General features: G+C 42.4%; 1 protein-coding gene across 5 annotated transcripts in view; it reads left to right on the forward strand.

The window, feature by feature from the left end:
• Positions 1 to 920: 920 nt before the first annotated feature.
• Positions 921 to 18053, forward strand: part of dlgap3 (discs, large (Drosophila) homolog-associated protein 3) — a 208292-nt gene continuing 191159 nt past the window's right edge. For 4 of the 5 annotated variants that reach the window (XM_074686306.1, XM_074686304.1, XM_074686307.1 and 1 more), the window contains exon 1: positions 921 to 1085. The gene's annotated coding sequence lies outside the window, so the exon portion shown is untranslated. Of the gene's footprint in view, positions 1086 to 13741; positions 14216 to 18053 lie in introns of those variants that run through there. The other variant, XM_074686305.1, reaches the window with a different exon arrangement.

Below are 18053 nucleotides of genomic sequence, written 5' to 3' on the forward strand. Positions count from 1 at the left end.
CACAGGGTGTGTCCTGCTGCTCTGACTCCTGATGCTCCAGTGTTTGTCCCTGTGGACGCAGCAGCATCAGAAGCTGAATCTCTTCACGCAGCATAAGAAAGAGTTCACACTGAAGGCACTGCTGAGCGCGTGCGAAAGTGACGGAGAAGGTGTGGCGGGAAAAACAATAACAACCCACCACAGACTCCGAGACACCGACGCCCCTATGGTTCCACGTGGGCATGTACGCATGCTCATCACTTGGGTGCTGCTTTGATAAAAAGTTAAGGGGAAAAATAAACAGAAGTCGTTATTTGCTATTATTTCGTTAACTCGCGCAATGACCTACAGACCAATTAAAAAAACCTCTCTATCTCTCTGCATCTTGCTCACTCTGCTCTGACCCATTTACACTAGCTGAGATCTAAGTTAAGTGGTTGACGCAATGCCATATTCAGAATGGGAGCTGCTATAAAGCTATGGCTGAAAAATCTTTACCTCAGAGCAGTTTGAAACAGTCTGCCATGCAACAAACAGCTCAAAAAGGTAGTTAAATCGCATAAAATCACACTGCTTTCATAAACAAAATTTTAAAACTGAAGCAAACAAAATAACATAAACTACATCACTGTATTTTTTTTCTTAATTTTACATTAAACAGTTATATTGGAAACACGTGACACGTCGTTTTATTTCAAAGTAGCTATGTAATGAAACATATACCGCTATGTTTTAATTACAAATAATAAACCGTTCACTGCTGATTGGCCTGTGAGATTGGTTCATCTGCGGTGATGGTCGCCTCGGTCCCTCTGCTTTTAATTGGCCCCTCCTCACAGCGAGAGGGCCCGCCGAGGATCGCGTGGACCAATCGGTTGCCGGTGATATTTCAGTGGGAAGCCCTGCCTGTGAACCAGAGAAGAGCGAGAGCAAGAGAGGGAGTGAAATAGAGAGAGGCACCGCTGGATCTAACTGCTGTTCCTCCAGCCTCCGTTCTCCTGCACACTGCGATCGCAGAGCTGCGGAATAGGCGTGCGTTCCTGTTTCTATCACTCCAGATACAATAACGTCCCGAGACAACGACGCAGAGAAACCACGTCTTTAAGGTAAGCACTAATTCAGCGATGGGATGTTAAAAAAAAACTGAGGATGCAGGTGCTACAGCGCATATCCTCTTCTCTCAGTCCGTGCATGCCGCGGAGACAGGCTGTCATGTGGCTTTTTATCTGTATGTGGTGAAGAGAACGACTGAATCCGGGGTTGTCTTGGTGCATAGTGACATTTAGCACCAGACTGGCCGGTCTGGTGTCAGAGGGGCTTCCAGCTGTGTCAACTTGACGGGAAAAACACGAGAAGTTGCGCCATTTGCGAACGCAGGACGACCCCCCTTGCACACATACACGCTCAGTCACACAGGCAAACACAGAAGAGCTAATTTGTCTCAGGCTTGCAAACCGTAAACACACATGAAAAAAAATTAAGAGATGTTCACGAGTGCTGAGTTCCATCCGTGCGTAAATGTTCGCTGACCGTGAAAGCGCGCTTCTGCGTCTGCGTGTGTGTGGTGAATGTGTGTGTTGTATGTGCAAGTGTGTATGTCCCGGAGAGGAACTCACGCTGGCTGCAGAAGTATCGCGTTTATACTGTGAGGCAGAGGTGCACACAGCAGCCTGATTAATCACGAGAGCAGCGCACAACGACCATGGCGCTTGGGACAGGGGGAACGATTCCTCAACCAGGACCACCCCGGTCCAGGAATTCTCCAAGGGGAACTGCTGATAGCGCTGTGGGGGTCGTTTAGGATGCTGAACATTTATTACTGTTGCCATGTTTGTTTTAAGGAGGCGAGCTTTCTCTGCGCTTAGAAAAATGCTGACCGTTCTCTCCCTCCTAACATCTGGTTTCATGTGAATTACCTCAGTTAGTCACCGCCCCTTTCCCCGCATGATACAGCCATGCCGCTGCAATCCAGTCCTTCTTCTGGCACCGCCTTACTTTATCCCCTGGCTTTGGTTGGATTACTTGGATAATGTGTGAAAGATAAGGGAGATCAGGCACAGAACATGGCTCATCCTCACCAGCCAGGTGTGGGTTGATGCACTTTTTGTGATATGGAAAGCAGATTAAATAGATGATTGGATGAAATTATGTGTTACACACGGATTGTATACACTTGAGTTGTGTTTACCTAATGCATATCAAGTTAATTATGAGCCTGATTTGCTTGATTACAGGGAATTCAGCGTGTGTAGGGGTTTCCCTGTGGAGCTCTGATGTTGTGTGTGTGTTGCACATTAACCTAATGCTCTTACACCCTGTATGTTCCTCAAAAAATCCACTTATGTGAAACCTAATATCCAAAGATAAAGAGTGGTGTGTTCACTGACCGAACAGATCCTGTAGATTTTAGTGTCAGGGTGATGAATTATTAATGCAGGGGTATCAAAAATCTAAACTTTGCATGGAGCACAGTGGCTCTCAATGCTCAAACCCAGATTTACTCAAAATGATCCCAGCCACAAGATAAATATAAAAATGTGTCATTTCCATCTGGCTGACTTTCTCTTGCCTCTGTTTGAGTATGTCCCACTGGTTCACAATGGAGACACCATCCTAATGGAATCTGTCAAAATCTCAGATGCTGGTAAAATGGCAGAAAAACTCCTGATCATGTTCATAAAATGACCAAAGACTCAATCTGACAGTCTGATATCTTAGTAAGACTCTACATTGAAAGCTTGCACCTGTTATCATAATACACATCTGCAGAATGCATTAAGTACTGAAGGAAAAAACAAAACAAAACAGAATTTATATCATATTTCCATCAACTTTTGCTGCAGGCTTGCAAATCTCAAAACAACAAATTAAATACCTGCAAAGTTTTTAAGGCAGATTTGGGAAAAACTCCATTCTTCCTACGGCTAATCAAACCATCTCTCTTTCATTTAGTGGAAAATACAAAAACATTAAGAAAAGCAAGATGATATCAAAGCACAGGTTCACCATGACTTATCGAGTTTCATTCATCCTCAAAATTGATTTTGCTACACATTTCTGGAAGTGTGTGTGTGTGTGTGTATGTGTGTGTGTGTGTGTGTGTGTGTGTGTGTGTGTGTGTGTGTGTGTGTGTGTGTGTGTGTGTGGGTGTGTGTTTAGGGTTGCATTTGCTGGGGTTGGTTTTGGTGCATCGACACACACTGCTCAAATCCCATTATTTCTTTTCACCATCACATCAGAGGCTTGTTAGTGATGCTGTGTCTTTGATGAGTGCATGGAGATGAGGTTATTATTCAAGGTTGTGCTACAGTCTGAAACCTGGAGGAGAAAAGATGTAAGGCTAAAGGGGAAAGACAGGATGGTAGGCTTTTGTAAGTTCCAGTTTAGTTTTTTCTATGATGAGTAAAAACGTGATTTTTTTGAGACCTGAATGGAGTATTTGGTTGATTTTCTTCCACAGTTTCATTTGAAAGCTGAGTCAAAGCTGTTTGCATGGATGTAGCATTGAAATTCTCCATGTATTTGTATCCATATCTTTGATGGGTGGTACCAGACTGTGAGTGTCAATTTGCACATCAGTATATCCCGTAAACGTTGTCTGTTGTCTGTCAGGATCATTCCTCTATGCTGGAACCCTCCACATTACAGTGTTTAATAAATGGCATGAATCTGAGAAGTTAATGATTTGCACTGTGTGAGCATGATTAAAGCTTCATCTCATTGGTTAGTCTCATCGATGGAAACGCTCAGCAGAGAATAGTGCTCGATGCCACATTTTAATGACATAATTGACTGAATACGATGGAATATTATTGTGTCACTATTGCCTAGCTCTCCCACTAATCACCGAGCTCTGTTGTACAGGATTCTAATTGGTCAGAACCACACAATGGGGATTCCAGAGACAACGTGATCACACTGTTTTAATTCAATCTGTCTAAGGAAGTCAGGCTCTTTTCACCTCTGATGTCACTTTTCCATCATTTATGTTTAAAGGCGCATCAATCAGCCACGGAAGGAGGACAGAGATGTCCTCTTTATCCTTTCTTTTGAACTGTTGTGTGATTGTTCTTGGCTCTGCTTGCCAGGGATGAGAATTTACAGTGACCCTTGCACTCGATTACTGAAATTACCCGAAGAACAAGTACTTGAGTATCTGTATGTATATTTTCTTTTTCTTTCTTTTTTATCATAAACAAAAAAGGGCCCATCATGCACAGACCTTTCTTTATACATCTTTTTCTCTCTCTGAGCTGTTGTTCTACGTGTTGGTGACTTGTACGCCATCAGTTCTTTGAAGCCTTCTCCTTCCACAAAACCTCATGGGAGCATATCTCCAGTTACCATTTTGGCTATAAGCAGGATAATCTTCACTGCTCTGGCTTCATCAAAACAATGTGTGCTAGCAGGGCTAGCATATGACATGATGCAAGAGTGCTGTTTTCTGTCTCTGCTGTTCTCTCCTTGTGCGTTAAGCACATGGTTAAGCATCAAACAAGAATCTCCATGGTATGCAGGTCTAACACCTCTTACTTTCAGACCTCACTTTTCTTGACTGAAATGTCACAAGTGTAGCAAATGGTTGCGCTTTTGCTTTCAGCGAAATATGTTCCTAGAGAGTTGCCATAGCTGCTGTAAAAACAGTTGTTTTTGCTGTGATCTGGATCTGTGGGCTGAAGCTGTGGCCAGAGAAGCAACAATTTGTATCCCTTAATTAGGTGATAATAAAAAGCTGTATCCAAAAGCAGCGCTTGCACAGGTTCACGAGTAAAGAAATGTAACTTGAATACTGGGGTCAACAGCGAGTACTTGTACCAATCCTGGCTGCACCATTCTGAAAACAAGTCTGATATGACAAGCTCTTTAAATGTCAAGTGATGGCAAACAAAAAGTAGAGTGCCAAGACATAACAACCCCACTTCTTATCTACGAAATGGTCTCAGACCTAAAAGGAAAACTTAATTTGGACTTGATTCAAGATTTAGCTCTCCTTTAATGTAATAAACGGTGCATTATTGTGATAAATAATGGCTTGTGAGCCATCTTTAAAATATTAAATATCAGATTTCCCAGCCATGATCATTTTTCAGATTCCCCATTACTTCATTTCCACCATACAAGCTGGCACTGATCGGGTATCCCTGTGCAACAGAGCACTTTGTCTTCATGTGCACTGTAAAGCAAAGCTCTGAGCTGAAATACTGCAGTAGTGGGAACGAGTCGTTGAGTGTAAGACAAGGTGAAGGGCTTTGTTTTCATAATGTTTTTCCGATTGCTTTGGAGTTGCCTCTGAAGCTTTGCTGCATGAAAATGCAGAGCACAGGAGATGGGGTTATTTGGAAGGGGATATTTCTGTGTTTCTAAAGTGAATTCATTTAAAATCTACTTCCACAGTTTGTGTGAAAGTGGCTGCACAAAATAGTTTCTTGTCTCTAAATGTACATGTGCATTTAGAGACCAAATCTTTCTTTCCCTGCTTCCCACCACTACATGTCTCTCTGCCCCTCAGCTCTGACTCTTGTAAACCACGTTGAGTGTTATGCCACAAAGAGGCCATTTTGCATATTGCATATCAATAAAAAGCATTCAGCTCTTGAGCTGGAGGTTTTATTGGGCTGGTGCAAAAACAACCAGCAGATTGGTAGCTATTCATGCAGCACGCCATGGTTTGTAATGCTTGCGCTTTATGGGGGTGAGGTTTACAGATGTCATCTGGATGATCAAGCCATCAGCCAGTCAACTTTTATGAAGAGGGAGCATCTCCACGTATCTCTGGTGTGAAATAAAAAAGAAAGTAAATAGAAATCGAGCACAGATGAGGTAAAACACATTCTTTGTAGATAAAAGTCAGCTTGCAGGAATGCAAAGTGATCTTAGTTTGTACAATAAGGATGCATACGTTTGTCTCGCTGTAATTTTCCATCCAGCTTCTGCAGAGGCTAAACTGGCTGATTTATGCTCTAATTTGACTTTTTTTTTTCTTTTTGGTTAATATCCCTGCAGTAATTAACAGCACAACATCTTTCTTTCAGATAGTCATTGGGTGTAAAAACAGCCATTTAAAATGTTTCCTGTCCTGCAGCTGTGTGTTCCTCACACAACCACACAGGAGGAAGGTAGATTGCTGCAGTTATGAAACGCAGGCCTGGAGAGATGAGGTGATTGGATGCAGCAGACATTACTGAAGCTGAAATAATCAGGTCCATTCATTATCAATGTCGAGCGGATCAGTTTTTAATGAAGTGGTGAATGAGTTGTGCTTTTCACAAGCAGACTATGATAGCAATGTACACACAGTGACCCAGGTGCTTTACTCATATCCCTCGTACACAAGTGGGATGAATCATGCAGTGGCTGCAGGTTGTGTAACATCGATGAAGTTGATCATTTTCCAGCTCTTAAGATGATGACTATTATTTACAGGCTTTAAAAACATCTAACACTTTTACACACATAACACTTTTATACATGTCACTACACTCACCTGCCACTTTATTAGGCACACCTATCCAACTGCTCGTTAACGCAAATTCTGAATCAGCCAATCACATGGCAGCAACTCAATGCATTTAGGCATATAGACATGGTCAGACTGAGCATCAGAAAAGAGAAGAAAGGTGATTTAAGTGACTTGGAATGTGGCATGGTTGTTGGTGCCAGACGGGCTGGTCTGAGTGTTTCAGAAACTGCTGATCTACTGGGATTTTCACACACAACCATCTCTAGGGTTTACAGAGAATGGTCCCAAAAACAGAAAATATCCGGTGAGCAGCAGTTCTGTGGGACAAAATCCCTTGTTGATGCCAGAGGTCAGAGGAGAATGGACAGACTGGTTGGAGCTGATAGAAAGACAACAGTTACTCAAATAACCACTGGTTACAACCGAGGTCTGCAGAAGAGCATCTCTGAACACACAACACGTCCAACCTTGAGGCAGATGGGCTACAGCAGCAGAAGACCACACCGGGTGACCCTCCTGTCAGCTAAGAACAGGAAACTGAGGCTACAATTCACACAGCAACACCAAAACTGGACAATAGAAGATTGGAAAAACGTTGCCTGGTCTGATGAGTCTGGATTTCTGCTCCACATTCAGATGGTAGGGTCAGAATTTGGCCTCAACAACATGAAAGCATGGATCCATCCTGCCTTGTATCAACAGTTCAGGCTGCTGGTGGTGTAATGGTGTGGGGGATATTTTCTTGGCTCACTTTGGGCCCCTTAGTACCAACTGAGCATGGTTTAAAGTCCACAGCCTACCTGAGTATTGTTGCTGACCATGTCCATCCCTTTATGAGCACAGTGTACCCATCTTCTGATGGCTACTTCCAGCAGGATAACGCTCCATGTCATAAAGCTGGAATCATCTCAGACTGGTTTCTTCAACATGAAAATGAGTTCACTGTACTCAAATGTCCTCCACAGTCCCCAGATGTCAATCCAATAGAGCACCTTTGGGATGTGGTGGAACAGGAGATTCTCATCATGGATGTTCAGCCAACAAATCTGCAGCAACTTAGTGATGCTATCATGTCAATATGGATCAAACTCTATGAGGAATGTTTCCAGTACCTTTCTGAATCAATGCCACGAAGGATTAAGGTAGTTCTGAAGGCAAAAGAGGGTCCAACCCGGTACTAGCAAGGTGTACCTAATAAAATGGCTGGTGAGTGTATATGTTTAGTTCTGTTCTTTGTTGGCCGGTATTAGGGACATGGCACACACAGATAAAAAAATAATTCTGGTTTGTACATGCTGATCCAGGTTTGTTGGCGTGATAAGAGCACATCACACACACACACACACACACACACACACACACACACACACACACACACACACACACACACACACACACACACACACACACACACACACACACACACACACACTCATATGGTCTCTGTCATGTCATTTGCACTTCTCTTGTAATTATCAACAGCACTCGCTGTCATATTCATGCAAACCCTCATTGTTGTTGTAATTGAGCTACTCTTACTGGCACCTTGTTTTGACACATTTCCTGACAAATGATGAGTATTTAATCACAGCTGTTACTGCAGGGTCAACCAAAACTGGCAGCCTGTACTGTACACTCATAATACATCTCAAAACACTCATCGTGCGCAAAAAAAGTGATACAGTTGACAGAAAGACACCAATCAAACTCTGAGCTCTCCTATACAAGACTGAATTTGAAATCTTCTCGTAGAAAGGACCTGAAACAGAGCTTGCAGGCGTGCGGCGAGGTTAAAGAGGCGAGGGTAATTGCTGTAACCTATCTGGGTGGAAAAATGTTTACTCGTGTTCCCAGTGTACTCGTGTACTCTGTACTCTGATGCACTTGGGCATGAAATTGTTCCCCTTTCCACCCTAGCAAGCCCCCGAGCCCAAGTCCATTGCCTATCCCCTGCCAGGCGAGTTGGCCTTTCCGCATGTGTGTCTTTGTGCGGCGCGTGGTCTGTTTGCCTTGCCTGTGTGAGTGTTTATTTGAGTGCTTGTTGTTAGTTGTGTGTTTGCAGGGGAAGAGGAGGATGGGGATTGGTGTTGGGTGTCAGCTGGCCCTCTCTATTCCTCTCTGACTGACAGAATGAGTGAGCAAGCGCTGCAATGATTATGGGCTGCATGGAGAACTGAAGCAGAGTGATCACAGAGCATTTCACGCTAAAATCAGAGAGAGGGACAAAACAGAATGAGAGAAGCTGATTTGTGGAGTGAGGCTCAAGTGCTTCTGGAAAGGAAACACAGATGCACATGTTCATTCATATACTGATAGAGCAATGTGTGCATGTTTGGACCTGGGTATGTTCCCAGTTTTTCCTTCTTCTATGTTTGATGAATTGACAAATTTCCTGATTGATGACTTGAATCCTAGCCATGTGTTACATTAGAGTTCAACAGCGATGTATGATATATGTCTCCGTTCAGGCTTGCAAAGTAAACCACTAAAGCATATCCAACATGCTTCCCGCTGTGTTGTGTGCTTCATGAACTGTGCCCAAGGGATGTGTGATTGTACTACTTAAACTCACTGTACGTTCTATAGAAATTGTCAAGGGGAATACACCCTCCACACAGCACATCCCATGACAATATGTGCCACAGAAATCATTTAAACGGTTGGGTAAAGCACTTTTACTTTCCTGCATGGTTGCATTGATGGGACCTACTGCAGCCATGAGAATGCCGGGAAATGAGCGTGGTCGCATAAAGAGACGTCTGTTTTGAGTTTGTTTGTTTCTCACATACATGATTAACATTGTGTGAATGCATCTGCAGTAAACCTGTTTATAAAATGTTATTCTTGAACAACCACCACATTATTAAACCTGAAGGGTGTGTCTTTCTCGCACAACACACACACACAGCTCATTTTTTACTGTGTTTTTGGAAGGAATAGTCTTCGATCACACCATGACAGCCACACGCACAGGCTAACTTTTGAACCCAGACAAACTCACAAGATAGGTAAATTTAAAAAGTTGCATTACTGTAAAATTCTACTCCATTGAAATTTGAAAATATTTGTTTTGTCAAAGGTTTTAAACTGAGTGGAAACCTTAGAAAAGCTCTGATTTCAGATGCACAAGACACAGTTCCTCAATTGTTTTCTGTCCCATTTGTTGGATTTCTGTAGATTTCTGTATTAAGCATCCATTTTGGTAAGAATTAGGCATTTATCCATCTCCTACCACTTATCCTGTTCAGGGTTGTGGGTGACTGGAGCCTATCCCAGCTGTCTCAGGGTGAGAGGCAGAGTACACTCTGGACTGGTCGCCAGTCAATCACAGAGCTGACACACACAGACGAACAATCTTTCACGTTTAGCTCACACCTGCAGGCAATTTAAACCCACCAATTAACCCGATGAGCATGTTTTTAGACTGGGAGGGAGACAGAGAGAACCCACTTATGCCAGGGGAGCATAAGAGGTTGCCTCAGCTTCACCTTTTGGCCTGCGCCTTAAAGGTATAATTGGTAGTTTGATTTAGATACACTTTTTGTTATACTGATCTATATGTCCTGATGACATGATGTGTTCTTAAATGAGAGTGAATAATATCTGCTATCTACAGCAGCAGGAAACCCAGGAAAACGTCAGCCAATCACATCGATTAGGATCCAATCTGTTAAACCAATCAAATCCCATCCTGCCGTTTTGCCCTTGACTCAATGCGTATTCCAGTTTAGCGGTGTACAGGTTGGCACTCAGCAGAAGAATGGCAAAGAAACTACCCATACCCCAATTTCTGGTAACCGCTCCTCCAGCTAAACAGAGCAAGAAAAGAAAGACGGAGGCTTTCTTTTCTTGCTCTGTTCTCCTGTCTCTAACTACTGCCCCTCTCCCCTCTGACCCAATGAGGTATTAACCCTTTGTTTTGGTGTTTCCTTACCTCTAAATGAGACATGACTTGGGTAGTGCAAAATATAAAATGATGTGCTGAGTCCGTCTTTCAGTCATTCACAATCATGTGGTGCTCGTGCCTGTGAGTGGGGGCATTGCTTTGGAGAAGCTCCAAGAGGAGGGGGAGGAGGGGCTAGGTGGAGTCCTGACGTGATGCTACATTCAAATTCATGCTAGTTTTTCAGGACTGCCAACCCTGCCTTTAACAAACCAAACGTTTGGTTGGGATTAGGAATGTGTCGGTTTTCTAAGCCAACTAATCAGTTAGATTGGTCCATACAATTTATCTGTTTATATAACACCAACTCACAACAAATATCAAGAATCTTAAGACTTATTACTGTAGACCCACAAAGCCTCGCGTTTGTAGCGTCTGACTTCTAGCGCAGCCACTGGGCTTGAACCTCCAGGTAATAGTGACCACCACAATGCCACAATCCACAGCAACCTGTATAAGATGACTAATGGCATCTTGTTGCATGGTACACTGTTCAGTATTCAGATCTAGAAAATGAAGATTGCACAATACGACCCAACCAAAGAAGTGTGCATCCAGCACAGGTATGTGGAAAGTGACCTGCTGAGAGGGTTTGTGATGCTCACTCTGCTATCTTAAGCCATATTCAGTGAGTTGTGTAGGGATATGAATTTTAGTTATGACATTTGTGACTTTGTCACGCTCCAAGGGTGTCAGCATTTCCTACTTAGCAGCTTTAGTTGTTGGGGTTCGCAGCACCACCTCAGAAACCAGTTACCCCATCAGGCACACTGTCTTTGTTTTGCTTTCTGTAGGCTTAGAAGTACCACTGGGCTTAAAGTTAGTTGGCTCCAGACGTAAGCCTAACTGTCTAAAGTTAAAATCTTTTCCTTTTCAGAATCAGTCTCTTTCCCCTATTTTTCAATCCTAAATATAAAAAGAGAAAACCCTCAGTGTCTGCAGTAAAACGGTGAAGAGAGATCACTCACTCAGGAGCTTGTAGCCTGATTCATGGAAAATCATTAGGACAAGAAGACTGATTGGATATGAAATGATCTTTCCCCAGTGGCAATAAATGGGAATGACATTAGGAGACTTGATGCTAGATTAAATGACTTGTTAAAGTGGATGTTTTTATGTTCAAAGCATGGATCTCCCCCCGTTGCCGACGCTGTAAGAAGGATGTTTTCCACCTGAAGATGATCACAGGATGGAGAGGAAGAAGGGGGAGAGCAGGAATAAAAGAGGGCCGGATGATGGCCTAATGGAGTGGATGAGCAATTGCGTCGATGAGTCAGGATGAAGGGATGGCACTCATTTGATGAATGGATGATGGAGGGGAGCGAGGTAGGCGGGAGATGGATGCGATATGATGGAGAGTAGTAGTCTTTAAATGCTACATCATGTGGGAGCAATTCATTTCATTTACCTCGTTTTTCTCCTCAAGGTGCACCATTTTTTTTGTCTTTCTTCACTTTCTTACCCTTACTTCATCTTCTATTCTGCCTTCTTTCCTGGCTTTTCTTTTCCCTTTCTTTTGGCTTTTATTTCTTACTTTGCACTCCTCTTATTTTATATTTCCTCCTTCCTTCCCCTTCATTTTCTTTCTACTCTCCATTCATCACGTCATTCTCTCTACTCCACCCCCATCTCATCCTCTTCCTATTTCCCTAATGCCTTCTTAATATCTGCCTCCATTGCTGTCTTACCCTGCCTCCAGTTTTTTCAGCATGCCTCCCATCTTTATTTCCCTACATTTGTCTAACCTCTCTGCCTCACTCTAATAGCTGTCATCCGTAATCCCTCCCCCTTCCTCTGTCCTCATCTTGTTGTGACCTCTCTCTCTACCTCTTTGTCACCCCCTCTCCTCAACAATAACATTTCAGCCTTCTAGTTTGTGTCTCTCTGCGAACGTTTCTCTTCCTCTTCTACATCAAACAGTCCCTTGCCCCCTCCCTCTTCAGCCCTCTCTGTCTCTTGTAAGCGGGGCAGGTGGTGGTGCAAGTACATGCTTTCAGTGGGACATGCCTGCACTCAGATTTAAATAGATAATGGCAGAGCCCGAGTGCTTGTTGGGCCCGCTGAATAATGCATAGGATCCTGAAGGCATTGTTGCCAGGCCTCACTGATGGTGACATGCATATGCCAGCTCCCCAGCCTGCAATATTGATATCAAGAGAGAGGAAGGGACTTAGTAATAGTTATTTTTACCCCCACCCCACCCCACATATATACACCAGCTTTGCTTGTGGGGGGATGTTTAAGTTTTTTGAAGTTGTATGAGTGTACCAGAAGTATTAGCAACAACAGATCAGCCCCTATATGAGATATAAGAAAATAATGAAAAAAAAAAAAACAGACAAGCTTCTAGGCTAGAGTTCTTTGCAGGCAGGCTCGGTGCAGCTCAAGCAGCAAGCTCTGTTCTAAAAATCTGCTGTTTCTCCAATGTCCGCTTGAGGCTGGCTCCAGAAGTATCGGAGGTCACATACATTAAGCCAAAAAAAACTTTTCACAGCAGAAATAAACACATTAAACATCTCCTGTCTTAATCGCCTGTTTCACTATCTGATCACTTTGTAGGGGGATGGATTTAATGACATGACTGACAGGCGCCCTATACCTGTTCCTATAGCTGTGGTATAGTGACTCAAAGCCATAGACTGTATAAAACATGGACTAAGCATCCGCAAGGTCACCTGTCTGTTCCTGAAACCATTAAATGAAGCCAAGTACGTAGCCAGGTTTGCTATGACGCCGACGATTGGAAAATCAAATGATCCTAATAACTTCTAAACTGCAGAAATAGAAAAAATTCACTCACTGTACAGTGTGCGCTGATAGTGAAATCAGTAGTTTAAACCCCAAGCTGTTTTTTGAACCAGGCTTTTAATATGTTTTTTAATTCTGTTAAAGTCTGTTTTTATGGCTGGGTGCATACGTGACTTCCAGTCGTTCTACAGCCAGCCTGAAGCGGACCGGATGTTGCCCCTTGCTCAAAGCCCATGTAACTTTCAATATGGCCACGCCAGTTGATTGGCTTCAAAAATCTGTTTGACAAGTGACTAGTGGAGACGGTGTCCATTAGTTATACAGTCTATTATTTTGCTTATCTTGAGAGAATCAGACCCAATGGTCAAATAATTTATCAGGCAGGGAGCAGTACTTGATCTCACACTACAAAATAATGAAACCCCAAAATGTCACAAACGTAAAAGTTTTTTTTAATCTTCTAATAACACTTTAGGATTGAAATTTTTAATTTTCAAGCATTTCAATGAGTGTCATATAAAGGGATTCCTTGTAGGCTCCACTGAGGTATCGTCCAACACTTTACCATCAGAAGCTTTGTGTGTAAGCAGCGTGCGCGTGCTTTTCAGTCTCCCGCGCTTTGATCTACCGTACGGGTCCTCGGGCTTCAAAGAGAGAAAAATACAACCAAACTAAGTAACGAGGGACTCTGACAACGCGAGGGACATGCCGTTTACAGTGGACACGGTTTTACTCTTTTATGAGCCTATGTTTTTGAGTAAAAGCCACCAAAGGCGACGAAGACGTCGAAGAAGAAGCAGCGTCCATGTTAACGGACAGACCCCAGACGGTAACCTTTAGGTGCAGGTGTGTGAACCGCTAGCTAACACCAACGAACCGAGAAGACTACTTGTCGTCAGGAGTGTCGATAAATAACGTCAGTTACTCTGGAAACTTCGCCAGCAGGTGACATTCAGCTCCTGTCTGTGATGCTCAACAGCCAGAGCCCACTGCAGGAATGAAACCAACGTTTGAGACAGACTTTCTCCAATTCCCAGGAGTTAAAGTGGAAAACCAGAACAGCCGAAGAAAAGTTCGTCTTCAAAGTAAGTGTTCGGCTGTTGTTGTTTTTAGTTTTTTTCTCTGTTTAATATTCATTCAAATCAGTTACACGAACACTCCAGGTGGAATAGCTCGTCTAAATTGCGTCTGCAAATACTGCGATAAAAAACAGGCTTTCTGACGGCAAAGTAAAAAATAATTCTAGTGGTGCGGACACCTAAACCGTGATGAGTGCTTGAGTCGAGGTCTCACAAAATTAGCTAAATTATGTGGCTATATGACTCTCTGTTAAACTTTCTGCTGTTTCTAAAAGCAGTTTAAAGGGGTTGAGCTGACAGCATCTTTATTGCTCATACTAAGGATATGTAACTCATACTACCCCACTTAAAAAACAGAAATATCCCTTTAAACTCAAAAAGAGTATCCACTTTAAAGGGAAACAGATAAATCCTCTATAGCTGTCAGACTTCTCACTGATATATCCACTGGGTGTAAAGGGACTTTAGCAGCTTCTTTGTGTTTGCAAGTTGTTGAACATGAACCCACTTTCACAGTCCTCAGTGTCTCACAGACGCACATGGTAGGCTGTCTTTCAGCTCTCCACTGCACTTTGTAAAATAGGAGAGGCCAACAGACTCAGCATGGAGTGGCAGTTGTTGGAGAAGTACAGGCCGCACAATACCAAGCCTGTTTGCTGTTGAAATAAGAGCTGTGAAAGATAACATTCTTTTAGTATGCTCTGTGGCATTTTTCCTCCTCTTACCACGCAGCTTTTATTTTTCTGATCCTAACCAAACAGACTGTTTGACGTTAACAGCGTGTTAAGAATAAAGATGTCACCTTGAATGTCTGAATGAAGAGGGGTGTGGGAAATGTAGATATTAAAGGTGTCTCAGATGAGAGCCTTGGTGACTGAGCTGTAAAGCCTGTCATCTTCTTATCAGCTGATTGGTGGGTTGTTCTGCTGCTCTACAGTCCACATGTCAAACAGTGAGGCAAGGCACTAAACCCCACTTCAGCCCCTATGGCATCCATAGGTCTGCATGCACGTTTGAATCGGATTTAATTGAGATCCTGACGGACAGTTTGGGACTTACTGTCATGACAGCCTTCTCCAGCACTTGCACAGTGTGTGTGAAAGGATTGTGGATGGTTGAAAGACTAGAAAAGTGCAGACTATTTCCTCTTTCACTGGCTGCACCGGTAGGTGGTTAGGATGATTGAGTTGGTCATCTCTCTCAAACTATGGGTGCTACCACAAGCACCATTCAGCCATCACTGGTTTCTTGAAACTGTCAGATCTTCCAGACCAAGTAGATTTTACCTTAACAGGAACCTAATAATAAGTGTTTATCCTGAGCCTTATCCAACTATGTCCACTTCACCCACATATTCCCAAGCAGACAGAATAAAGGAAGAAACATAACGACTAAGGTACATATGATAAATCCCTGGTCACTAATAGTTCAGAGATCCAGCTGTTTCTCTTGGATTTAAAGTTATAACACCCCAAACGTACTTAAAACTACTGCTTTATTGACCCCTGAATCACTCTAGGCTCTGTGTTGAACCCACAGATGTCTTTTTAATATGAGTGACCATGAGGCAGGAGATTTTTCTGGCACTTTAAGTGGTGCTGTGCTGCCACTATTAAAGTAGATAATTAATGGAAACATCACTTATGTAGTATTTTGAAGAGCATCAGTTAGGTCATAGAGAAGTGTCCGGTGTGGTTGCATTGTGAGGAGCTACTTTGATAAATTTTCCTGATAAGTAAAAACTTAAGCAGGTGTCCGGAGCTCATTTTGCACAATAAGACCATATAGATTCTCTAGATTTTATAGTTTTCCTTCAGATTCACTTAAACTCTTGTTGGATATTTAGATTTGTTAAGATTTAGGGATGTCCCAATCTGATACACATATTTGTATCGGCAGCCGACATGACTGTTTTTGGAGGATCAGATAGTATGGCGTCATATTTGTGTCATATGTCGAGCGAGCGAGCGATAAAACACACATACGAGCAAATTATCTCATACCACACGCGCAGAGTAAACAGCCGCAAAACATGTTTTTTCTGTTTTTCTGTTATTCCGTTTTGGTTTTAAAACAGAAAAACAAAAAAAAAAAACAAGTCAGTTTTTTAGTTTTTTATTTTGTTTTGAGACAGAATGACAAAAGAACGAACCATACATGGATTCTTCCTGTCTGTGGCATAAAATCCTGAAAAGGGCACCCATGTGGGGGTGTGTTTCTGTTTGGTGTTGACCAATCACAAGAGGGCAGGGCTGGCCCCTTGATTACGCCCCCAAACTGTCAAAAGTCTGTGACTCCAACACCCCAGCCCGCACAAAGCAACTCCTTGTGCGCGTGCTGCAGACTTTAATATACCTATCACTATGCATTTTTTTAGCTCTTGCTGTGTATTTTTACTCACTCGCATCTCCCTGTATGCTCTCGGTTGTTGAATTTGTGCGGGCAAGGAATAAAAAAGTGTGTGCGGCAGTTTGCCCTGCGCGTGTGGTATGAGATAATTTGCGCGTATGTGTGTTTTATCGCTCGCTCGACATATGACACAAATATGACGCCATAAGATAGTTTCAGATTTCATTATGTGATCGGGGCCGATCCAGTTTTTTCATGTGTTTTCAGCACCGTCACACTTTACCGTTGCTGCAAATCAAACCACGTAGCAAACATGTCCACTGTGTGAGACTACTTCTCTTTGGAAAGCAATGATAGTAAAACAGCGTCTTGCAACATTTGTAAAGTGAGTGTTCCTCGAGGAGGTACCAACAGGGCTCATTTTAATACAACAAATATGATTCATCATTTACAACAGAATCACCCAACGGAGGATTTATCAGAAAAAGGTATCAGTATCTACGACGGCGTATTAGGGCCACTAAAGAAATAAAATAAATAAATAAATTTTCGAGGAAAAAACTCAAAATTATCGAGTTTCTAAAGTCGCAAATTTACTACTTTAGAAATTCAAAAATTTGCAAGTTCATTAAGTGGAAAATGTGCGACTGAATAAACTAGTAAATTTGTGAGTTAATAAAGTCACAAATTTCTGCAAGATGGACCAAATTGTAAGCCTCATAAGATTGTACTTTGGAGTTGATCTCAGCAATAAGGAGATACAACTGGTTTTAGCCCAGAGTCGTTGCATTCTTACGGATGTTGTCGTGCCATGGGGCTGTTCCGAAGAAAGCAGCTCCTCAGGAGCAGTTATTAAAGGAATGAAAAAAAGTAAACAGCTGATCTCGCGCTTCTGCAGCAGAGACCAGAGCAATCGTTTACAGTTTACAGTCCACTCTGACTTCTCAGTAGATCACAGATACACAAATAAATCGTACAAAGACACATGAAAACATCTGACATCTCCCATATCTGTCACAAAACAACCTTCAATTTTACAATTTTTTCAACTTGGCTTTTTTCAGCTTATCTCAAGCGTGGCATCCCCTGTGCCTGTGCATCAACTAAAACTGGGACTTGTCATAAACCAGTAAATTTACGACTTTACAAGGTCGTAAATTTGTGACTTTTTTAACTCGCAAATAGTAGTTATTAGTAGTTTATTAAGTCATAAATTTTCCAACTAATGAACCTGCAAATTTTTGAGTTTCTAAAGTCGTAAATTTGCGACTTTAGAAACTCGAAAATTTTGAGTTTTTTTTCTGGAAAATTTATTTATTTTATTTCTTTAGTGGCCCTAATAGGCCGTCGTAAGTATCTGATTGGTATCGGCAAAACGTGAAAAAATCAGGTCAGAAGTCAAAAATCATCCCTAGTCAAATTGCCAGGTGTGTTAGTCAAATCCCTCATTAAGAATGAAGTGAACCTACCTTCTACCAAGAATACAAACAGCTCA

Source organism: Halichoeres trimaculatus, unplaced genomic scaffold, assembly GCF_033239565.1.
Source record: "Halichoeres trimaculatus isolate MK-OKI-2021-1 unplaced genomic scaffold, fHalTri1.1 fHalTri1_scaffold_14, whole genome shotgun sequence".
Lineage (NCBI taxonomy): Eukaryota > Metazoa > Chordata > Actinopteri > Labriformes > Labridae > Halichoeres > Halichoeres trimaculatus.